Source organism: Leiobunum rupestre, chromosome 4 (genome assembly GCF_980474605.1).
Source record: "Leiobunum rupestre chromosome 4, qqLeiRupe1.1.hap1, whole genome shotgun sequence".
In the NCBI taxonomy this organism is placed as follows: Eukaryota; Metazoa; Arthropoda; class Arachnida; order Opiliones; family Sclerosomatidae; genus Leiobunum; species Leiobunum rupestre.
Genome location: NC_143387.1, coordinates 2943709 through 2970005, shown reverse-complemented (window position 1 = coordinate 2970005; position 26297 = coordinate 2943709). Strand labels below are relative to the sequence as shown.

The 26297-nt window shown below is 36.1% G+C and overlaps 1 long non-coding RNA gene across 1 annotated transcript; it reads right to left on the bottom strand.

Moving 5' to 3' along the window:
- Window positions 1-2413: 2413 nt before the first annotated feature.
- On the bottom strand, window positions 2414-25967 carry LOC149945889 (uncharacterized). Its single transcript, XR_016480225.1, has 4 exons — window positions 25922-25967; window positions 2855-3066; window positions 2550-2787; window positions 2414-2484 (listed from the first exon to the last, which is right to left on the bottom strand). It is a non-coding gene; the product is annotated as an uncharacterized LOC149945889 (long non-coding RNA).
- Between the last annotated feature and the right edge of the window lie 330 nt (window positions 25968-26297).

Below are 26297 nucleotides of genomic sequence, written 5' to 3'. Positions count from 1 at the left end.
CGTTTAAGAGAATTTTTATAGGTCCGGGGGCACATTACCCACCATGGACGCTGCTACTATATCCGTGTTCTGTTTAAGAGCCTCTTTGGTGAGGGAGGTTTTAAGAAAGCGGCTGGTGCTGTGTATATTTACTTCTGACAGCTTGTCTAAATCTACATCTGGCAAAGATTGGTAGAGAACGTCGGTGCCCAGGTAGCAAAGCAACGTTGCAATTTGGTTAAATTTTGGTTATCTGGTTGAAATATCCCCAGCAAACCCAAAAAGGTATTACAGATATCCAGGAGATGTTGCTTTGGATATTCATGAGGTCTGTAGGATATCCATATATCGATGTTTGATGTTTATTGGATATTTACTAGATATCCATATGTCATGGTTTTGGAGATCCATTAGATATCAAAACGCAGGATATTCAATATCCGAGGGATGTTGTAGAGACATACCCCAGATTTCCAAAAATATCCTTCTAGATATATTATGGATTTAAGTATATTCGATGGATATCTAATCTTTTTTCTATAGATATCTAATAGATATTCGTGATACCCAGGAAAGTTTTGTATATCCCTGAAATATCCTTAAGTCAGCTGGTGTAGGGGTATATTGATCGATCCGGTGTAAAATTATGCATACGCTTATGTATAATTTTATCTTTTTCTAGACCAGCTGGCTAAAAAGGATATTCTAGAATATCCTTTTTAGCTAGTTGGTCTAGATAATGATATTCGTGTGTTTATTTGTACACTAATATTTTCCAATAAAGTTCCCCTACTCGTTTCCTATAATGGGCTTCATCGGTTTAATGTAGTGAAAATATTTAATAACTGCATGCATTGTGTGGTGATGTAAGGTAGCATTGCATATCACAGAAAAATTGAAATTGATACATAAATATTAATTTCCATAAAACTGTATTATTAAACAAACGCAGCAGTTTCAATGTTAGACATTTCTTTTTTTGCTTCCCGCCGGGCAATGGCGAGACCAATTTTTTATGATTTGTTCTATTGCAACATATTTTGCGCCTTCCCCACATTTCGACTTTTTTATTGCCTTTATAAATGCACATAAATAATGGATATAATGAAAAAATACATATGTATATACTCACTCAGAATAATTTGAATTGTACGAAGATCTTGTAGCTTTTTTTTGCCCTTTCTCCCCTCCCAACTATACTTAGATCCAAGGGTCTTGCTAAAGACATGGATTAAAATCCTTTGTGTCACATCTTTTAGTGTGAGTCCTCCAAACTCGCTGAGATACTCAGACTGTAAAAACAATGCAATTAAAAAAAATGTACCACGCACTGAAATATATAGTAGCTTCCTTACTAATTTTTTGACTCTTCTTTATCCTCTAATTTGTTTTCCAAATGCAGAAGGTTCTCCTCGTTTATTAAAGGAAATCCATATTCCTGTACTATTTGGTCATCAGCTAATATGTCCCTTTCTGTATACGGACTCGAAAGCGTTCTTCTTAACTGAACTCCATTTAAGATAATTTGCACCATTTCAACAATATTTTTTGTGTAGCCTTATAATTTCTTGGTTTCTTAAAATATCTTTATAGCAGTCTAAAGAGATAAAATTAAATGAAATAAATTAAAAATCATGAAAACAAAATAGATAACCCAAAACCCCTAGAAACAACACACCACTATTATAGCCCCGTGTACCAGCATATATACCACTTAAAAGTAATATAACCTCGATCCAATATGCATGGTTCATACACACCTGCTGGTAAAGCTTTCATTCTTCCTCCAGCCAGACCACCACCTGAATTGGCAGATTTAATTTGTTGAGAAGATTGACAATTATCTGCATGAAATTCAAAAGTAATTAATAAAGGAATAGCAAAACTTAAATTTTTAATATTATATATTATATATACCCATTGTTGATGGTGAAGTATGTGAACTTGATTTTGGCCAAAAACAAAACCTTAAGGACTCTGTGGCCAAACGGCAAAAAACAAAAACAAAAAACAATTAATACTCAGGTTAATAATAACACCCAAATAAATAATAAGACTGAAACCAATTAAGACTAGAACAATTTAATTCTACCAGGACTGCTATTGGCAGCGGAATTTGATTGAATCGATTCATCTGATAATTCATCGCCTATAATTAGAGACAGAAGAGTTAATTCTTGTGGTAAAACAGTAAATTATTTTTGCAATTCCTATTACCATTTTGTACTTGATCTTGTTTGGGACTTAATGATCGTTGAATATTTTCAATGTTATCATTTGAACCTCGTGGTTGTCCGTCAATTGAAGTCAAACTACAATAAATTTGATCGTGTGACACTGCAGCTAGTTCAGAATGAACAACGGAATTTTTTTCACTGGAATTGATCAAATCCGTAATACTATGAAATGTTTCTCCATCAGATGGTAATTTTTGCTGGTTTTTTAAGATACTACGCTTCAAGCCCGTAGGTTTGGTAAGGGCAGTATCTTTTTTCTTTCCGTTTCCTAAAAGACTTTATATATAATTTCATGCATTTTCGAAAATTCGCTTTAATTTTTGCAAAGTATACCTGATATAATTTTAGAAGCACCGTGTACAGCTTTTAAGACTGGCAATGTATTTCTTCCTATTGGGAATTGAGGCAATGCTGGAACTTCTTCTGAATCACTATCTTGCGCAAAGGGAGAATACACCCCATCATCAGTTTTCTTTCTTTTGCGTTTGGCACGCGTTGTTTTGTTTTCGACGCTTGAAGACAAGGCATCAGCGGAATCCTGAACACTTCTTTTCATTCTTATCAAACGTATCTGCAATGAGTTTGATTTGGATAATTTTTATGCTAATGGGTTTTTCATTCATTATTGTATGATTTACCAGAACTTGATATTATAGTTATAGAATACGATTCCCATACATCGCAAGGTTTGGCCCTTTTCTTCGCTAAGTTAGTTGCGGCTTTATCACCCGGCCAATAGCATGTTACTGGTATTGATTTCATATTGGCCCATAGATCGGGTATGACGGCTACACCACCTTGGTTAAATTCAACAACAAAGAAAGCACCAAGCTCTTTTGACATCGTGGAACTGAAATTTAAAAAACAATTCAGCTTTAATTCCATAAGTTTTAAAAATATAAATATTTTAGAATATGCACAGGTAAATCTATACGGATTTTACCTCTTTATATAACTGCTTAATTTTAAAATTGATAACATATTTACTATACAGAAAATAAATTTGGTAATACCTTTACTAAAACTCGAACTTTTCATTGTGAAGAAGTTGTGTTATCAGAAACGAATCGGAATTATTTATGGGATATTTTAGTGCTTTCCCAGTTATTTTGTTAATAGGCCATCTCATTAGAGTCGAGAGGGTTTAAGCGCGAAATACACCTACGCTACTAGATTCACATGGAGAAACGAAGTAATTATCGACCGATAGGAACTTTCTACCAATAACATACACCATATCTTTGTTTATTACCGACGTGGCAATATTTTCTATACATACTATGGAATTGTCTTCCGATAGACAACAGTTATCACCTTCTCTAGAACTTAATTCGAAATACTCTTACTTAACACGTTTGTATTGGGGGTCAGCACACTGATCACAGAGAGGTCCATTATGATGTTTCATATGATAAGTAATCACCGAACTTTTCACATTAAATGCAGACAGATTAAAATTGCAGCGTTCTTCACTGATGCGATTAATTATCTGTTTCAGGGGTCTGCCTGAATTTGTTAGTTTGTTTTTAAGTTTTTGAAGATAATTCTCAAATTGGAAAGCACTGAAAGTATCCAACGGTCCATAATTCAGTCTTTGTTGTTTTAGGTGAAGAAGGCCATGGACGTTGAATGATATTAAATGTTCTCCATAACGTGATGTATATGAATCTACAAAAAACTTTAAGAGAGTTTCCGAGAATTCAATTAAAGCAGGCCGATTTACCGGAGAAAATAAAATTCTACAAGCTACATACAGGCTAAGAAAGTGTTCATAATAATATTTCGGTAAATATTTATGAAGTACAATTATTCCCGAGTACAGCAAAAATTGTCGAAACTCAGTTGCTTTCCATTTAGGTACATCTAACAGAGACCGAGGTTTTCTCACAAATTCTGAAGAAGTGACTAGTGACAGAGATATCAGTATATCTGATATTTCTAAAACTTGCCTTTCATTTAGCTTAAACTTCGCCCACTTTCCTGTAATCCACGATTGAAGAAGTTTTTTCATGACCCCCAGGCACACCAAATGCATGTAATCTAAGGGGAAACTATTCACCATATCAATGTTAGGTAGAGTTTCCAAAATAGAAGTTCCATTATGGTGATCTAAGTTAGTTTTACTTCTGAAGTTTTCGTCTGTTCTCGGTTCAAAATCAGTTAATGGGAAACAAACGCGGTTTCTGATATATTCTCCCTTCTGCATGCATTTGTCACATCCGTAGAATCCACCATGTCCTTTCATTTTGCATATATAGGCACGAGCAGGTGTATCACAACAAAATCCAATGATTTTGACTTGTTTTAGATTTCCGTTTATCAGTAAACCATTTTCTATTATTTCAATGACCTCTCACACAAAGGGCGATAAGAGTGCGTCAGAGTCTTCTGGCTTTGCTAAACCGTGATAAATACCAATGGGAAAAGGTTTAGAGTTTTGTATATTTCTTATTACACCAAGAATAGGCCAAAACTGGCTTTTAGAACTGCCTGATACCGGCAACCCATCAACATTAACTAAAATGTCTAACTGATCTACAGTACTGCAGTTGGTTTGCCAAGTTGCCAATTGAATACCAGTCTCCAGACCGAAATGAAAATATTCCCCTCTGTCTAATTTATCAACAGCTACAAATCTAGGTGTATTTAGCAAAGTCTTTGAGTCTAATGGAAGACCCTTATGGCATTCGTGCATTTTTAAAATGACAAGACGGCTGTTTACTGCTCGCTTAGTGATTTAAAATTTTGTAACCCATTCAGCAAGTTTACTGCGAAGGTTGATATCAGTAAATTCTTTCTCAGCTGGTGGAAAAGAGACTTCATCATTTTGCATTGTTAATTGAGGGTTTTCAATGGCATCACTGAAACAATGGACTTTTTCATTATCATATTCACTGTCATTGTCCCTGCAGTCGACTGAATCATAATTTCGATCTTTAAAACTGTCATCATTGTCCTTAATATCATAGGCTTCAAAAATATGTTCATCCTTTCGAGTATTTTCATTAACATTTAAGGTGTCATTAATATTTTCTTGAGAAACTGGAACGTCTGCACTACTCTCATGATAATAGTTCATTGAGTTTTCCACTAATCGAGATCTGTGCCTTGAAGACATGGAACACAGCTTCTTATAAGTGTAACGATTCATATCGAGTCTACAGACCAAAACATAGAATAGTATCAGCACGAAAATTCACAGAACCACAACCATAAATTTTCTAACATTGACCATCAAAGTTAATCGTATAATTGATTTTCACTCTCACACGAAGGAGCATACTAAAATAGACTTCTAAGCGAAACTAAAGGTGCAATATTAAACAGAGGAAAATAAACAATTCCCTATAAATTGCTTTAAAATAAGCATTCAATTTAATTGTGTATTAAGCATTCTGACTATCGCAAAAGGGCCATAGACCAAATAGACTTCAAAGCGAAACTAAATGTGCAATATTAAAGAGATAAAAATAAACAATTCCCTATAAATTGCTTTAAAATTAGCATTCAATTTAATTGTGTATTAAGCATTCTGACTATCGCAAAAGGGCCATAGACCAAAAAGACTTCAAAGCAAAACTTAAATATGTGCAATATTGAAGCGAGAAAAATAAACAGTTCCCTAAAAAATTTTATTTAATAAGCATTCCATATTTTGCTAAAACCTCGTACTCATGGGCTCAGTTTTGTTTTTGTTTCCACCCTGCCTTCCACAAGGCATTGTTTCCGCTACTAAGCAAAGGCTTAAATTTTAGACTTTATACGGATCGTGGCGAGTGGTGGGCGGTTGGGTTTCACCAGAAAATTTATTTAAGTGAGAAAAAGTTGGCTTACTGTATACAATTGAAATATTACCAACTTAATATTAGAAAATTCACCTTACCTATTAGTATTTAATTCTTTAATTGTACGTAAATGCTGGCTGAAATCTTAAAATGGCGCTTTGGAAGCGAAAGGAACCATAAATGAAACAGTTTCTTATTCTGCACGCTGCTTTATATTCTTTGCTCTCTCTTTGACTCCAGCAGCGTTGCCAGATTTCCAAAGTACAAAACTAAACGGCGTCTAGAAAACGTGGATGATCGCGATTCACCTCGAAAACGACATTAAATATATTTAATATATTATAAGGCCTAAATAATAAATGTATTTATTATTTATTTAGTTTAAAATCATTTTGCCTATTATCAATTTATTAATTAGGATATTTAATTGCTATATTTTAAATTTATTTTACTTAACTACGTTATCAAATAAATAAGTTCTAATCATGTCGATCCTCGTACGGTATTCAAAGGTCATCCGACCTCCTAAGGATATTCCTAAGATTCAGATATTTGGATATGAGCAGAGCGAGATTTTCGGATAAAACCTGGATATGCATGTGATATCACTTTATTAGATATTCGGATATAAGCAATGTGAGATTTTTGGATCAAACATGGATATCCACGCGATATCATATATTTAGGATTTTCGGATATGACCTACCAGGAAGTTTTGGATGTATAAGGGATATCCCGGGGATCTTGTGCGTTTGCTGGGTCGTTATGAGTTATTTTTTCAACGTTCTACTAACGTTGAATTGTAGTTTATAAATTTAACTGTTTCGAACCAAATTTTCCAATAAACTTCTTAACGTTAAAATAACGTTGTTTTTAATAAATTTCGTCCAAGTTTATTTTTAGACGAAAATATAACGTTTCTTTTTGGTTTTGTTAAAACTATTTTTTCATTAAGGATAAATAACCATATAAACGTTCTTATAGAGTCTAATTCAACGATAAAGGTTCAAATTTTAACTTAATACTTTAGTATATCCTTGTTAAAAATACTACAGCAAAACCTCTAAAACTTATTGTTGGTCTTACAATTTGTCATTTACCATATTTTCACCCGAATTAAGTTGCCTATTCGTAATTTATCCATCTGTAGAAAAAATTAATTTCATCCCCTAGCTCAAGCATAGCTCAAGTGATGTGTTATAATAATTAATTTTATTGTCGGGTATAGAAAGTGATTGAACCCTTTTTGTACCCCGAAACGGGATTCTAGATGTTACAATTGTAATGCGCGTAGGAGTTTGGTGGCAAGCCCTAAGGCTTCATGCCACGCACACGTGGACTAACAACTCCATATACATGCGACCAATCGAAGTCGGCTGTGGCTCTGTCCAGGTAGAGATTATCTAAAGTGAAAGTAAAAGCAGTACCTACGAATTTGTACTATAGGCAGTGGTAAATTTATCGCGCCATTAGGCAATAGGCATTAGCACGGTCGGTTTTAAACAATCAATAGATAGTGCTGTAATTTGAATGAATATGGTAAGTATTAAATATATTATCAAGTTAATGATAAGCTTATAAAACATTAATAGATATTTACTAAATGTCATTTGACATGATCGATTGGTATTTAATAATGGATTATCGTGACCCAGCAGTTAAGCCTTTGTATCACTTTCCAAAGTCTCATTTGCATTAACAAACTTTGTTTAAAAACTTATGTTTTTATGAATTTATTCAAGCTATAAATCGGTTCACATTGTGTGCAATAAATTAACTTAGGTTCAATTTGTTTCCAATAAGTTTAAAATTTAGAAATGATACTTTTTATTTGAATGTTGAGTATTGAAATTGAGAAAAACTACATTTTTCTAAATCTTAAAAATGAATTATTATTACCAGGGCTATATTTACTGCTAATCTTGAAACATATAGGCCATCACAAATTCATATTATTAATTAAAAAGTTTAGCAATAGACAGTTGTGACAAAAAATTCAAATATTTAGCTCTGATTACATGATTCTTGGTATGTGATATGTGAAAATTTTAAATTCTGGGAGTAAATATAATTCCATTCCCAAAATTGATGTCTCTACATAAGTTCACAATGTTTGCTTTAAGTGATTTTAGGAAAAAATTTTCGAAATAATGCTTTTTAATTCTATGTTGAGAGTTGAAATTTTTAAAAATTCTACATTTTTCTTAACCTTAAAATTTGGGATTATTTTCATTAGGGCTATATTTACTGCTTATCTTTCATACTATAGGCCACCAGAAATTTACATTTTTAATTTAAAAGTTGAGCACTAGAAAGTTGTGATAAAAAATTCAAATATTTAGCTCTGATTACATGTTTCTTAGTATGCGATACAGCGGTTGAGCAAAATACCGCAGTCTGTATTTAAAGTTAAAATTTCAAAGTCTGGGGGAAAATATAATTCCATTCTCAAATTGATGTCTTTACATTAGTTCACCATATTGCATTCAGTTATTTTAGGTAAAAAAAAATCTAAATAATGCTTTTTATTTCAATGTTGAGAGTTGAAATTTGGAAACATTCTACATTTTTCTTAACCCTAAAATATGGGATTATTTTCATTAGGGCTAAATTATTGCTAATCTTAAATACTATAGGCCATCACAAATTCACAATAAAAAAGTTTTGCAATAGTCAGCTGAGATAAATAAAAATCAATCTTCATCTGCAATTCTGCAGTTTGTTTATATTGATAGAGAAATTTATATTGCTTAGTTAGAACTAAATAATTTTGAGGAATGTCATTATTGTTATATTTTGAATTGTTTTTTTCTGTTGTCATTGAGTTAAGGTGATTTGTGTACCTTCAATAATGAAATAGATTTTGTAATACCATGTTTATGCTTTTCAAAATTGGGATTTAAGATTATCTCCAGGTATTTTTTATTAATTTGAATAAGATTTAAATATTTAGGAAGTACCGACAAGTAAGATTAAACTTTTTTAAGATATTTGACCACACTGATGGAGATTTTAGATTATGTATTGCAATAAATAGCGTGTATATTTTCCTCAAAAAGCGATTTGTGATATTTTAGAAACAAGTGAGATATTATATTGGCTGTATACATCGAAATTAATATTTAAAATTCGTTAATTAAATGTTTAGTTTAAAATATTCTCGATTATTGGAAATACGATTAAATATTTTTAAATAACGTATATTCAAGTTTTAAGTAGATCCAATTTTTTATTTTCCAAAAAAGTGATTTGTGTTGAACTAATTAACTGATATGTTTTAGTAGTTCATATTGCATTGTAACCCAAAAGTTATATAAAAAGTACAGTTCTTTCTTTCTTAACTTAAATTTTTTCCAGTGTCTGTTTATATTTTTATGGCTATCAATAAATTTTTATGTGAGAGATACATTAAATAAAAATTGAGCTATTTCGGAGATCACGCCTGCTTTAATTAGTATGTAAAAGACATACATTCTAGTATAAGAACGACGTTATTTTAACTCCTAAAATACGTTGATTTACAGTTGGTTTCAATTAGAGCACTAACGTTAGAAAAACGTTTTATGGGAGTTTATTGAACGTTTAATAAACGGTTTTTTGTATAACGTTTTATTTACGTTGCACAAGTAACGTTACTATTAGAAAAATACTAACGTTAACTAAACGTACTTCTAACGGTATTTTTATAGTATAAATCACCGGACATGATCTACGTTATTATAACGTTTGATTTCCTACTATTTATCAACGGTTTTAAAACGGTTTTTAACCACATTTTGCTACCTGGGTGAGAATGTGTAGAATTTTCGATATAAATTTATCAGTTATGGTGTCTGCGTGAGATGAAGTGTGTGCTTTTGTTGTCACATTCCACGGGTATTGTAGCCAGAGACTAATTCCGGGAAATTAGAAGCATTGTAGTGGTATATGTAGTATTATCAGGATAACAATGGAGTGTTTTGCTTGCTTCCCTTTTAGAAGAATTTTTCCTTTTTTTGGCTGGGCAATCTCTGAAGGATGTTGGATGAGGGCTTTTGCAGTGGACACACTGCGCTGGCTGTTGGCATTGTTCCATCGGTTCGTGTTATTGACCACAGTTATCGCATGTCGGGGATGTTCTTGGACACTGGATGCTGAAGTGGCCAAATCGGTGGCATTTAAAACATTGGATCGGTCTGCGTTCATATTTCGCTATCTGGAAGCGACGAAAAAATAATTTAATGGAAGTAGGTGGTGGGGATGAGAATTCCAGCAGTTTAGTACGACTGTTTTCTCCAAGCCGTTTAACTTTTGTGACAAGGTAGCCGCTCTCCAGTAGATCTTGGTAGATGTCTTCTATTATTAAATTGGTATCAACATTGTAAATAATTCCTTTATTCGCTAATGCCAATTGTGAGCCTATTTTCTTAACCAAGACATGGAACTTCCCAAGGCGAGTGAGATATGTTAGAGTTTTTTCCTCATCGCTATTAGATGGTTTGATAAAGAGATCGCCACTTTTTAATACTTTAAGTTCCAATATCTTTTTTAATAAGTAGGCTTAGCTCTCTAAGGCTTACATCTCGAAAGTCTTTCTGGGCGCTTCGCTGTTAGCTGATTTTGATTGTTGGGTTTGTTTAACATAAATTATGTAAGATCGGCTGGGCAAAGGCTGAGAGCCGCAATCTTGTGAATCGTCTTCCATGCTGTCCGATTCTAAGTCTTCCTCATTATCCTGTCCTTTTTTGCGTTTAAATTTTGGAGAGTGACCCGAGGGCCCGGCACCCCGTGCCATGAAAAGGTAGGTAGGTAGCCAAAGTGGTAAAAAGGGAAAAGAAGAGAGGGGAAAGTAGTAAGAAAAGATAAAAGTACCTTAAAAACACAAGGCAGCAGGAGCAAAATACAAATCAACTGAAGCAAACGAAAGCCAGAAGTCAATTCCCTCTATTTTAAAAAATTTTACTTAAGATCCGGTCAGAAAATGGCGAACTAGTTGTGGTTTAAACAAAATGGCCAAGCGGCCTCCCAACGCTGATTGGCTCTCGAAGCCACGTGCCTAGATGAGTAACGTATTTGGCGGGAAGAAAGGGCACCCAACAATATGGCAGCGACGTATGAAACGATTTCTGCCACAACGACCAATTTAACCAGAGTTTCTCACGTAGTGCTTATATCAAAGTTGGTTCGTTTTTATATGTGATGCCTGGGCATACAATAGAAGATATTCCTCACTCAGGGCAATCAAAATGTAGGGGATTTATTTTGTTATAAGTAAGATAAGAAAACACAACAATTTCAAACCTTTTTATTAATAATTCACTAATTCTTGAAATTCTGGTGTTAAAGTGACGTCGGTTTATCTATGCAGAAGGGTTATTTCCCTACAACTAGTTGCCTTAGCTCTCTCCAAAGTCCAACTGACCCCTGTTGTAACTGCCTTCCTGGCATATATACCGGTAACAGGGGCGTTCACTTGACATGTAGCATAGTGACTACCTTTCGCTCATGGTATGTAAGAAAATATATTATTAGGGTCATTTGTAAAAAATTCCGTCTTATTGATTTTATATAATTGAAATTCACGAGCCTAAAAACGATATCGATTTCTACGCGCTTTTGGATATGCGCGTGTGTACTTTTAAAAAAGGAAAAATTATAGGCTTAGCTGGCGTCCGTTTTTATTCATAATTTTGATCTAACCGCGTAGTTGAATGTAACTTCGTTTTGTTCTATATTAAAGTTTTCGTTACATATAAAGTTACTGTATTTCTTACCGAAGCTAAATCCTAAGTTTAAAGCGCGAAAATAATTACTTTATGGTGCCGAAACCCGGGACTTTGGATTTAATTAGAGAGTTAAAAGTGGTTAAGAAGTGCAATGTCGGAATACGATAGAAAAAACGAAAAGCGCAAATACTACAGACATCTCATCGCAGAGACTGTCAGAACGATTGAAACAGTCCTCACGAGCGATCCAACAAACATCGGTAAATTAGAGGAGCTTATTCACCAAATTGAGCCTAGAGAAAACGTTCTTAAGAAACTGGACGATGCGATAGAAGACATTGTGAATTTGGATCAATTAGGAGCCGAACTTCAAGAAGTAGAGAAAATTCGTGAAGAAATTATTACTGTGAAGACAAAAGCTCAGATAGCTATCGAAAAGTTGAAAGCATCTTACAGCGAAAGGCAAGTTCAAACCTAAATGCCATTAAACTGCCGACGATCCAAATAAAGACGTTCGAAGGAGACGAATGCCATTGGCTAAAGTTTTGGAGCTATTATGAAGCTACCGTACATAATAACCAAGAGTTAAACGATTTGGACCGTTTTTATTATTTATTATCGCATTTAGGCGGCAAGGCAGCTAGCATAATCGATGGCCTACCAGTTAACGCAGTTAATTACAAAGTAGCGATAAAACTATTACAAGATCGATACGGAGATGAAAAAACCTTGATAGACGCTCACACTGAAAAGATGTTAGAATTACAAGCAGTTACTAAAGTGAACGATTTAGTAGGTTTGAGAAAATTTTATGATAGCTGTATGGTTCACATGCGAAGCTTGGAATCATTAGGGACCTCACCAGAAAGCTATGCGAGTTTTCTTTGTCCTTTGCTTGTAAGATTAATTCCACAAGAGATAGCGCTTGGCTTCCATAAAACTCCACAATCAAAGGGGAAATGGAAAGTCAAAGAATTTATGGAATACGTAAAAGAAGACTTAGAAAGCAGGGAACGAACGTTTAGGCTAACTCAGGGCCATTCTAAAGAGAAAGCGTCATCTAGCAGCTTTAAGAGCCCAAGTCAAAATAACGATTCCACATCTAGAAGAATGTCGTCTTCAGCAGCTTTATTTATGGGAAATGATACTAGATCATTCTGCATGTTTTGTGAAAAAGAAGCGCATAAATTAGAAGATTGCAAGAACACTACGCTTACAGAGAAGAGAGAAATATTAATTAAGAAAAGAATTTGCTTTCGATGTCTAAATGGAGAACATCTTTCTAGAAATTGTCGTACTAAAATTCAGTGCAAACACTGAAAAAGACGCCACCACACGGCAATGTGTGAAGAAATTGAGACAAAACGAAGTGTCTAATAAGAGTAGAGAGTCGACAAAAATCAAAGAGAGCGAAACCTTCAAGGAAAGAGATTGTAATACTTCCAAAGACATCAAAGCTTCCTCGAAGACAACTAGCGTAGCAACACATACAACCGGAAATGATAATATTTTATTGCAGACTGCTAAAGTATCAGTATCGGGAACGGCCACGAAGACAGTCGCAAGGTGTTTGCTGGACGGAGGCAGTCAAAGGACATTCGTGTCATCGAATTTGTCTCGAGAATTAGGTTTAAAATTGATTGGCGAAGAGACCTTAAAGGTTTGTACTTTCGGTTCTTCAAATCCTAGCGTCACGACTTTTAGAAGAGTAGAATTGAAACTTAACAGCCTCGTAGATGATAAGCGTATAACGATTCAAGCCCTAGAAACACCACGTATAAGTACAGCCTTGATATCAGTTCCCAATGACGACATTAAAGAACATCTTAACTATAAAGGACTAAAATTAGCCGATGATTGCAGCCACAAATACAACGGAAAAGAGGCCATAGATATCCTAATAGGAGCTGAATACTATTGGCAAATTGTCAACATTGATATCGTTAGATTAACTCCATCGCTAGTAGCTATGAAAACTATATTTGGATGGGTAGTACAGGGTCCTTCGCAGATAACCTCATCTAACTGCGTCACTGAAAACGGATTGCCGAGACCAGTCTTGGCTATGAAAATTATAACTCAAGAACAGGCCATAAACGACACGCTTCAGTCGTTTTGGGAAACAGAATCATTAGGTATTTTGCAAGATGAGCCCACGGCGAAAACTCAAGCCGACGTAACTGCTATAAAAATGTTTAAAGATTCAGTACAGTTCGTCGATGGAAGATATGAAGTTAACCTTCCTTTCGTCAGTGAAAATCCGAATTTAGCGGATAACTACAAAATGGCCTTGAATCAATTTCTAAGTCTTAACAGAAGGTTCTCGCGAGACACTGCCTTATTCTTGAAGTACAGGGATGTTTTAAAGGATTACGAAGATAGAGAAATAATAGAGCGTGTAACCCCTGAACATGAGAATGAAGGAACAAGGGTCTATTACCTTCCACACAGTCCTGTTATAAAGGAAGATCGCTCAACAACTAAAGTTCGAATTGTTTTTGACGCGTCCTCGCACGAACGAAATGAAAAGTCTCTAAATGACAATCTTTTGGCGGGACCTAATTTAAACCCCGACGTATTTGTCGTACTTATACGATTTCGGATGAAACCCATAGCGCTGGTAGCAGACGTAGAACAAGCGTTTCTTCAAATTCGTATAGCTAAGGAAAATAGAAACGCAACAAGATTTCTATGGTTAGAAGATCCCTCAAAGATGGAAGCGCCACAAAATATAGTCAAATTTCGGTTTAATAGAGTACTTTTTGGAGTCACTTCCAGCCCATTTCACTTGTCAGCTACAATCAAACATCACGTAGAGAAATATCAGGATACTTATCCACAAACATGTCAAATTCTATCAGAGGACTTATATGTGGATGACTTAATATCGGGATCCGAAAATGAAGATTCTGCCTATAGGACGGCTAGTGAAGCAAAGTCAATTTTAGGAGACGCCAGTTTTAATTTAAGAAAATGGGAAACAAATTCAGCTAGTTTGAGAGCGAAATTTATACACGAAGGTTTTAGAGAGGGAGACTCTCCTTCATTGGAGTTAAATGAAAAAACTCTTCCGTTGTTAAGCTCAATTTACTCGACGAAGGTTTTGGGAATGACATGGAAACCTACAACAGATAACTTTCGGTATGAAGTGGATTCTTTAATTCAACAAATGTGGGACATTTCTAACACCAAACGAAGTGTTCTCAAGTTTTCAGCTAGAATTTTCGATCCAATTGGTTTTATAACTCCATACATCATTCGAGCCAAAATAATATTTCAGAAGACTTGGGTAGCAAAATTGGGTTGGGACGATGACTTACCCACAGATATCGCAAAGGAATGGAGAAACTGGTATACGGAACTAGCAGATCTGCGATTGTTTTCTATTCCACGTCTCGCTTTTCCAAATAAAAATGAAGATTCAATCTTAAATCAACAACTTAACTGTTTTTGCGACGCGAGTGAAGTCGCCTACAGCGCCGTCATTTACCTTCGAACACAATTTGAAAGTGGAGAAATTACAAGTCGCTTACTGTCATCAAAATCCAGAGTAGCGCCATGTGAAAACAAAAAAATGACCCTCCCACGGTTGGAACTCATGGGTGCCCTGATTGGTGCACGTTTAACCAGTCGGATCAGTCAAAGTGTCAATGTACCTAAGACCGACATCTTCCTGTGGTCTGACTCTCGCATCACCATTGAATGGATTCGACGTGAACATCCAAGAGAATTGCTCCCATTCGTAGCAAATCGAGTTGATGAGATTCAACGTTTAACACAGCCTTCGCGTTGGTACCACTGTTCAGGCAAAGAAAACCCGGCTGACCTACCAACCCGCGGAAAATCGTTACGCGAATTAAATGAAAGTGAATTTTGGTTGTACGGTCCAAGCTGGCTTTTATCGGAAGACGACAAATGGAAAGGCAAACACGGTGGTCAATATGTCATAAACGAAACCGATAAATTGGAAATTGAACAAGAAGTAAAAAAAGCGTCGAAAGAGATAATACAAGCGATTTGTCTCGCGAATGAACCAAATGAACCGCTTTTAAACTTATCAAACTACAGTTCAATATACACCGTTTATCGCATTACAACGATGGTAATGAGATTTATCAAACTCAGTAGAAGGCTCATTGAACAACCAAATTCTACTATAACTACTGAGGAACTAGAAGAGGCGAAAATAATTTGGATACGACAAGTTCAAAGAGAAGCGTTCCAGTACGAAGAAACTGACTTGAAATTAAGAAGAGAAATTTCTACAACTTCCGTAATAAAACAGCTTCACCCATTCCTCGACGAGAACGGTTTATTAAGAGTGGGTGGACGTTTACAAGAAGCCAACTTAACTTTTAATGAAAAGCATCCAATTATATTACCGAATAATCACCGATTTTGTGAGCTCGTAGTAGATGATGAGCATTTTAAAGTCTGCCATATGGGCGTGACCAGTACGTTAGCAAAACTTAGAGAAACTTATTGGATTATAAAAGCCAGACAATTGGTCAAAAAGCGAATAAATGTGTGCTTGGTATGTAAAAAATGGCGAGTTAAACATTCGGAAGAAATTACAGCGCCGTTACCTAGAGACAGAATTTCCGAGACGCCTCCATTTCAAGTAACCGGTCTCGATTTTGCAGGACCGATCTACGTAAGAGATGAAAACAACAAAGCGAAGAAGTCGTACATCTGTTTGTTTACTTGCGCTGTTACAAGAGCGGTTTACTTGGAACTTGTAACAGATATGAGCACAGAATATTTTTTAATGTCTCTAAGACGATTTATCTCTAGACGAGGTCTTTGCGCAACAATTTATTCCGATAACGCAAAGAGTTTTCTACGAGCCGATAGAGAATTGACCGCTATTTGGAATTACTTCGGTCGAACAGGTATCAAATGGAAATTTATAGTCGAAAGGGCCCCTTGGTGGGGCGGGTTTTATGAGAGAATCGTAAAGACTATTAAAACAACTCTAAAGAAAATTTTTAAAAATGCATTCCTAAAATTTGAAGAAATGTACACCGTTCTTTGTGAAGTAGAAGCAGTTATGAACTCTCGGCCATTAACTTATCAAAGTGACGCAGCGGGAGAACCTGAAGCCTTGACCCCAGCGCATTTTCTTGGCGGAAAGAGGTTAACCGCTTTACCACCAAACGGAAATTTTGAGCCATCACAGCTGGCTTCCAGAAAACAAGCAATATCTAGATGGAACTACCAACAGCGCCTTCTAAACCAAATATGGAAAATGTGGAAGAAAAATTATTTGTTAGAGCTACAAACTGCCCACAATTTAAAGTCCGTCACGTCAAAATCACCGATCAAACAGGGAGACATTGTACTATTACAAGGCGACAACCAACCACGTCAACTTTGGAGGATAGCGAGAATAGTAGAAGTCTTTGAAGGTCGAGACGGAAGAATACGTTCGTGTAACTTAAAACTACCAAATGGAACTGTAGTTAAACGCCCTATAAATTTGTTATACCCATTAGAGTTAGACGAATAGCTATGAACAAGTTGTTCATGGTGGGGAGAATGTAAGAAAATATATTATTAGGGTCATTTGTAAAAAATTCCGTCTTATTGATTTTATATAATTGAAATTCACGAGCCTAAAAACGAGATCGATTTCTACGCGCTTTTGGATATGCGCGTGTGTACTTTTAAAAAAGGAAAAATTATAGGCTTAGCTGGCGTCCGTTTTTATTCATAATTTTGATCTAACCGCGTAGTTGAATGTAACTTCGTTTTGTTCTATATTAAAGTTTTCGTTACATATAAAGTTACTGTATTTCTTACCGAAGCTAAATCCTAAGTTTAAAGCGCGAAAATAATTACTTTATGGTAATAGATAAGGAGTGCTGTAGTGGTATGTAAGATGGATTTTACACCTTTAAACTGAAGCTAATTTATCGATTTTAATTACTGAAAGGTATTTACAAGTGGTAAGCTACTACCTGACGCTTCTGATCATTATCATAACTGGGGAGCAACTGGCAGTTCATGAACTAACTAAATAATAAACGACAAAACTATGGCGCCATCTATCAGCAGTGGCGTATGTTAATATAGTAAAGTTATTAATTACCACACTCCCCCTAACTTTAACATCAACAAATTAAATTAATTTAAACTGATTAGAATATTAACATTAACCATTCACTGATTAACCATTGCCGTAATCAGGAATTTGGTCAATCATGGCCCGGAATTGAAAAATTGTTTATAAATTTAAAGGGCACTCCATGGCTACACCACTGTGATACTGTAACCAAATATCCAAAGTTTATAGATGCAATTTGTTTTTTTTTTGCTATTGTTGAAATGAAACTGACAAGTTACTTAAAATTTACTAAGAGAGCTTCAGGCCCTGTGCTTCAAGCACACTTAGCACATACGTAAATCCGGCACGGTGTGTGGCCGTCGTTCCCCTTTAGACACGATATCTGAAGGGTTTAACTCTCTACCTACGTAGGTAGGGTGTCGGCTGGAATTCCTAGAACATCCGCTCTTATTCCCACTGCTCTGTGCGAAGTGAGGGGTTGGTCATCCTTGCACCTTCTGCTGGGTTGAGTGGCTTGCGTCTAAGGTGAGACCATAACTAGTAGATAACTGCTAGACATGCTGGATTTGTCAGCTATCATTGGTGATCTGTACAGTACCACCGTGGGAAGTGTGGAAAAAAAAACGTTTATAACGCGCTTTTAAATTTAATTTTTATAGTGCGTGCCACTAGAACTTTCCTAAATACTCGGTTAATAACATGCGCTCTAGAACATTCATTGGGAATTGCCACTTAATAATGGAAATCTAAGCTCTCTAAGTTCATATATTTTATTTAGTGTATTTGCATTGCATTATTTTGCATATATTTACTTTCAATATTGCTAAAAAATATTATATTGCAAAACCTTGAAAAATGCACAAAAACATTTTACCCTAAAAAATAACACCGGTCCTTTCAACATTTGGGACCTCCTTTCAAATGTTCAAACTATAGCCTCTCGTGTTTCTTCTTTTTTCTGGACCGAAAGAAACTCTCCCAAAATATTTCCATTCTACCAACAAACGTCATCTTAAAATGGTTGTCAGTAAAAAATCCACGGAAAGAAAAGGCCTGGGTAAAAAATCCAAGTTAAAAAAATCAACGGATAATATTTCATTCTGAATTCATATCCAACGGGTAGGGACATGGAAATAATTAAGTCTAACAAAGGAAAGGATAAGTTGTGTTGTGAAGGAAATATGTTCGTGGTCGTAACCAAATACGTTGGTTGCTTTTATCACTTAACCCAAAGCACATATAGAAAAATTCAAAATATGCGACTGGAAAGAATGTATAGGCATGATGAAGTGTTCAGCCACTTTATAGGTATGCTCGACGGAGTCGCTTTTTAACAATTATTGGATGTCTCCATAGGATCGAACTACCTCAAATCAATCGTGCCAGAAATTGTGGCAGATCTGCTCTTATATAACTGGAACATTTCGATGAATTGGCAACAAGAACTCAAAGGGGCTTTTAGACTTAGGAAAGCTAAACCTTTGTATCCACCGAACCTTTGGAACGTACAAGAAACAACATTAAATGATGCCGAAAGGACTAATAATGAATGTGAAGGCTGGAACCATTGGTTTTCCAATTCAGTTTGCCACAGACATCCAGCTAATTGAGAAAATACGAATTGACGTCGCTGCACACGGCACCAAGCTGGCTCAACGTGCGCTTGGAAATTTACCCCCCTAGAAAAAAAGAAAACCTTACTCCGAATTACTGTTCTCTGAAGAGTACGTCACTGGAACTAGAGACATTCCCAATTTTTTAAAAGATATATCACATAAGGTATAGATAAGAATAGATTTTTCCGTGGATCTTTTTACCAATAGTCAGTTGCAGGCTAAGAAAGACAAAATATATAGTACAGTCTGCGCAAGGATACCTCAGACCATTTCCGGCCAGTCGACCGCGCGTAATTTAAATTTTATCACTTTACGGTCAATTTCAAATTTCGTGAGTTTCATCGTTTTTTCGCGCCATATAGGAACCGAAATTGGAATCTATTTTTAATTTCATGTTGTCATGAGTTTAATTACTAAATTCAGCTAAAGAAGGTTCGATAATTGAAGCTCCAAATATTTTAAATAGCCCAAGAGGTTACTTTAAAAAGCATGATAAAGGTTTATTGTTAACAAGTAAAGATAAAAATATAATTTTAAACGTCTATACCTCATTAAGACAACGTTACCCCCAAGCATACATAGGCAAAACTCCGGAGGGGACCTCCGGAGGGAATACTAAAAACCTCCGATATTGGCTGGAGTTTGGAAGGGGAAAATTAATTGCAATAGTTATGAGAATTGAGTGTGGATGAATTATTCGGAGGGCGTTTAAACGGGGATTGCACTCCAGAAAAAAGTTATGCAATATGTCCTTAGTCCCTCAATCCTCCGAAGCCAAGGTGTACCCTCCGTAGGCAGATCCTCAGCCCTCTGGAGTACCAGTGTTACCCCCCGTAGGCAGACCCTCAGCCCTGCGGAGCAAAGGTATGCCCACCGTAATAAGACCCTCAGCCCTCCGGTGCATAGCTGTGCCGTCCGTAATAAGATCCCAAACCTCCGAAGCTAGAACCTCAACCCCCCTTTAAAGGATATATATTTATACAGAATACAGTGGCGAAGCGAGGCACCCGCATACATAAGAACACCTCCGGAGGACTCTGTGGGCCTCATTGAAATTAATGTTATGCCCTCCGACGTTCCCTCCGGAGTTTTGTCCACGTATGGGCACCCGTAGACCTCCGCAACCGGGGTGAGCCTTGAAGTTGAGGGGGAGCTATTCATTTCAATTTACTGGAGGGAGATAAATTTTTAAAATAATAATTTTCTAGGCACCACCACAGGCCTTATTTACTGGTGGCCGGGTTACAATGCGTAGGAAGGTGGTGGCCGACCGCTCCCTACACTAACTATTACCATATGTAACATAATTACTCATAAGTATGCCACTAGCTCTATTTTTTCACTAACGGTTTGTTTCACAGACATGGCGTCATCCGTACCCTACGTAATATTTGACGTCATCGAATCCCAAATGCCGATAATGCCGTCGTATAATTAGCTCTACGTCTGATAAACCGACGGCCATTATTTTAGTAAACAAACCGGTTTGAACATCCAAGGTTTAGGAGCTAAAATGAACTACAATATAGTGTCCAGTTCTGTTAATGTAATTAATTTGCAAATTAATGAGGTTCTCGGAGACTCACGCTCTAAAATAAATTTGCATTGTCAAATAAAAGAAGGTTTATTAGAAAAAATATTTGAAATTCAAGTTTAGCTTTTCTGCCATCTACAACTACAAGGTTGGAATCTTTGCAGGTTCTTTTGAGCCTAGGCCTAACTCTTCTAGGCTTGATATGGGTTTTAATAACGCTAGTGGAATATTCCACTTCGACGACTTTTTCCATTTTCGGAAAGCGATCACTTATTGATTATTTTCCCCAACCTTTTGTAATTATAAATTACTCATAGTTTAACTTCATCCGCACAAACCGAGCGAGTTTATAAATTTCAATAAAGCTACATTGGGCTACCTAAAATTCCGACGCAAAAAATTCCTTCTCAATTTAGAGGTTTTCCATTGACTTAAATAAATATGTTAGTAACCAATAGTGTGACTCCCAAAATTACTAGGATGAATAAAAAGGTTAAAATCTAACGTAGTCCACATTTTTACTGGTTCGTGGTAAAACAAACCGTTATCGAAGATTTTTGAATGGAATAAAGTTAAAGTGGCGCACTTATGAGTAATTATGTTATATATGCTAATTACCATTATCCTCGGGAAGTTTTTATGGAAAGGGGAAACCGAAGATCTCGGGGAAACCCCTTTTACCAGTGTGGTGATAACTGGCAATCTCTACGCAGAAGGAGTGGATTTTCAACCAGTGCCACAAGCTGGGATCAAACCCGGCTCCTCTTGCTGTAAGGAAAGAGTGCTAAACACTCCGCCACCCCACCTATAATACAGGAGGCAACGCTTAGTGAGGGCCTTAGGGGGGGGGACACTATCGCTTCGCCCTTGCCAGAATATGTACAATTAGTATTTCTACATGCGTTTACTTCTTACAAGGAGAATACACCGATTTGTTTGAGACAAGGTGGGTATGCAGACCTTATTGTAACATGAAATTTCACGAAGTGAAACGTTCCAATGGGCATTAGTTTTTTCATGTCAACCGAAAATGTTTTTGACAACACAATATGTAAATTTTACCATTGAAAATAACATGATAATCTGTGCATTTCTAAGGGTCCAAATTTTGATCAAATTGACCAAAATTCATCAAAATAACATAAAATTATTTTCATTTGTCAATTTAGATCTAATTTTTTTGGTTTTGAATTTTTAATGTTTTTAAATTTTTCAAAGCGGAGGTCTCTACTATGCCTTTTGCCCTTCAGAATCTGGAACAAAAGTACTACCCTATATCTTTTGTCTCTCCATAGGCATTGGCGTACCCAGGCTGGGTCGGTCCGCCCCGGGCGGCATTTTCTAGGGGGGGGGGGGGGGGGCATTATTCATTCAAGAAAAAATGGCGTCTTTTTAGTAATGGTTAACGTCAGGGCTGGCTTGACCTTTTGTGGGGCTGTTGCAAAGTGCATTTGCTGGGCTTGAGACTTCGTAAAAGTTCCTACCCCTTGTTTTACCAGTTTCTTCCCAACTTAAACAACGTTTTTCTTTCGTTCAGTAATTAAAGGGAAAATGAAGTGGTAAAATAACCTACTTTTAGTCTATTCCGCTTCCAAAATTAAGTATAATTCAGATTTTCCTTCGATTTAATTATTTAATTTCAATTTATTTAAAAAAAATAAAAACTTCCGTGAAATCATCCGGAAAAATTCGGGCCTAACCATAGAAATCAGAAGGTAAATAGAACGATTTTGCAATGGTATACCAAGCGCCAATTTGAAACTGGTGGATTAGTTAGTAGCGCCGTCTTTTAACAATATTGTTTATTCAGCTATAGATAGAAAAACATTAAAAATCTTCGATTTTGCTGGGCCCCCTAAAGTTCTTGAGCAGCACGGGGCCGTGTGCGACTAAACCCTTTGCATCCGAATCACACATACGTGGGAAAAACTCCGGGGGGAACGTCAGACGACTGGGGGATAATGTTAACTTCAATGAGGCCCGCAAAGCCCTCCAGAGGTTTCCCATGTATGGCCTCCTGCTAGCTAGGTTAAGGTTAAGTCTTTTCTCGTAGTGAGACCGTTGCGACTAGCTTCTTGTTCCTTTGGACAGAATGAATACGTATGCTTAGTTTTTTTGATCTTTCGCTGTAACGCAGGACACATAAACATTTTGGAAATTGGGAGGGGTGGAAAATTCGTGATCCGTCCCGGGCAACTAAGGCTCTAGGTACGCCACTGTCCGTAGGAAAATAGTTCCCTCCGTTAATCATCCTTCAGCGCAATGGTACCAAAAAAATTACCTCCTTCAAAAGTCCGAAACCGAAATGCCCCATATATCGATTGCCCTTCGCCCTTCATTTCTGTCCTCTGTGCTTTCGCTCTTCGAAGTAACAGAGTCAAACGATGGAAAAGAAATGCTGCTCCAGAGAGCGGAGGGACAATGAGAGGAGGGAATACATTTGATCCGGATTATGTAGGGATAAAAAACTAGCCACCGCTCCGAAGGAAGGAGGGTGCAACTGCCAGAGTTGAGATTAGCACTCCGGAGGGAGGAGGGTGCAACTGCCAGAGTTGAGATTAACACTCTGGAGGGAGGAGGGGCCCCTGCCGGAGTGAAAAACTTTGCTAAAGAGGGCTGAGGGGTGGAGGTCACCTATTTTGCCCACGTATGCCCCCAAGAAAGTGTAGTAACTATTTTAAAAGAAACTGCCGATTTAACTGGTAAGACGTAAAAATAAATTTACAAAAATAAATAATGATACATACTATTTTAAATTTAAGAATGATAGGAATGCCTTATCTTTTTAAAATTTCTCGTCACCACAATTATGAAATGAAAAAATAAGGATTCCTATTTCGGTCTCTAGATGGCGCTAAAAGACGACAAAAAGAGCAAAATTCGAATTTGACCGTAAAATGGCCAAATACAAATTTCGCGCGGTGGAATGACCGAAAACGATCTGAGGCATCCTTGCGCCGATTGTACTATATATTTGGTCTTTAATTATTAATAAATGGAGACACATTTGTTCGAAGCTATTTGATGGGTTTCAAGGACCCTCACCTGATTTTCCTTATCCCATTCCATTGTTTGACGTTTTGTCTCCAACCAATTTTAATACAGCATCTAACCAGAACATAAATAAGACGCAAGAGCTTTTTATAGGATGTAACACATTAGAGGTACGATTGTTATATTACATTACTTTAGCAGCAAATATTTAACTGGAGCTTTATAATTTCAAGGTACCAGCTCTTGACACTGATATCTCTGTAGATTTGTACAAATCACGACCAGCATAAGGTTGGGCAATAGAAATATCTAAAAATTAGGTTACATATTTCAAACATCAAAACGATTTTAAAGTCGTTGCGTGTACAATTGTTTTTTAACAGATGTCCAATTTCGCAATAATATTTTGGGCGAAACCTTTTCCCCAGAAATTATTTGCCAAAATTTTAATATTAAATGCAATGAGGATATTTTAAAACTTTTAACCGCAATTGATGAGTTTAAAAAAATTCTGTTGGTAACCAAGATTGCAGAAAAAAAGACTACTACGATAATATGCTTAAAACTATTCGAAGTACCAAATGCGCTCGTTTCCTTAAGTTTAACAACAACCAAAAAAGTTGTCCACAATGTTCTGTATACAGAGGAACTTTAATGAAAATTAGTTTTCGGATCGCAACCAAGAAAATAAAGGCCTTTAAAGCAGTGAAAAGCTCTACTAAGAAAATAATAGAAATTAAAAACACTATAAGGAAAAGGAAATTGATAAAGCAGTTATGTAGGGCTAAACTTCAAGACGAAGACAAATAATCATTTATTTATGTAGTCCTAAAAGAACAAATTAAAGCTATGACAACGTCGAAATACTGAATGAGATAATAATAATAATAATCCGCTAGGCTAATACCCAAGGCACCACCTTAGGCCCAAGTCATCTAGCGACTTATAATGCCTTTAAACAGGTGGCCGGGTTACAATCCGTAGGAGGGTGGTGGCAAGCCCCTCATGCCACGCGAGCCAACAGCTCCCTACACTAACTATAACCGTTAACCTCGACAAGTTTTTATGGAAGGGGAAACCGAAGAACTCGTGGGAAAACCCCATAAACCAGTGGGGAGAGAACTTGCAAACTCAACGCAGATGGGATCGCTGTTTTCTCAATTGGTGTTGTTACGTGAAAAAACAAATCCCTTGCTCTAGCTATGCCCACAACCCGAACGTGGTAAAACCATATCCATAATATAGACAACTCTAGTGGATTCAATGATGAAAAATTCGTTCAAATGGTAAAAGAAACTAATTGTTCTGAGCTTGAAGAACACCAGAAATATTTCGTCTTACTATTGATGGTAAGCCAGACTTAGTTTGCCACAAAAATACTGGGTAGCTAACGGGATTTAAAGGAATTTCGCCAGAACAGAATGAACTAGACAATATTGAACAAGTAGAAATAGGAACTTTTACTCCCCTACTTGCTACTCATATTTTACAACTGATGCTAAGAGGAATAACAACCAGTATTAAGATTCCATTTGCTTACTTGTCTAGTGCATTATACACCATAATCTGGGAAGCCATTATAAGGCTTGAAGCTCATGGATTCAGAATTTTCGGTGTAGTTGCTGACAAACCGCAAATTATTCCGCATTTGTCATACGAATTTTGAGAAAGATAATGAAAATTTGTCATATTTCACTTCATGAAAAGTTCAAGAAATGCCCTTTTTTCCTAAACTAGGAAGATGTGGAAAATTTGTGTAGTGGTTAATACTAGTCCAATTTTTAGACTGTTTTGCATGCTACTTAAAGACAAAGGACAGTTTAAGCACATACCAAAATTAACATACTCTCACGTTTTCCTAACTTCTCAGGCTTAAATGAAGGTAGGCCTGATATTTATTTTTAAAAATCATTCTGAATCGGAAATGATAACACTTTTTGAGTTTGATGGTTGATTAGAATTCGTTGAAGGTTAAACTTTTTTGGTAATTGAACTTTTTTGTACTTTCTTCTTCGGCGAATTTTCCTTTCCTGGTTTTTGATATTGTTCTTTCAAGGCTTTTCTTAATTCAGATTTTCTCTTTATCGATTCTTTATTTTCAAATTGGTAATGTTTTTTACAATCTTTAACTGGACCTTTCCCCGTGTATTTTGGAACAAGTCGATGATAACTTTTTGAAACTATTGCTTCTCTCCTCCATTTGTCAAGAGTTGCCAATCTGTAAATAGTTCACTATAATTGCCTTCATTTCAATTTCTTTAATATTGTTGCTTATTTGTTTGGAGACGTTGTAATTGTAAAAGTTATCATGTATGTCTTTCATTTTATTGAATAGTTCAATTGGCAATTAATAACTGCTTTCTATCAAGAGCGCGAGTCC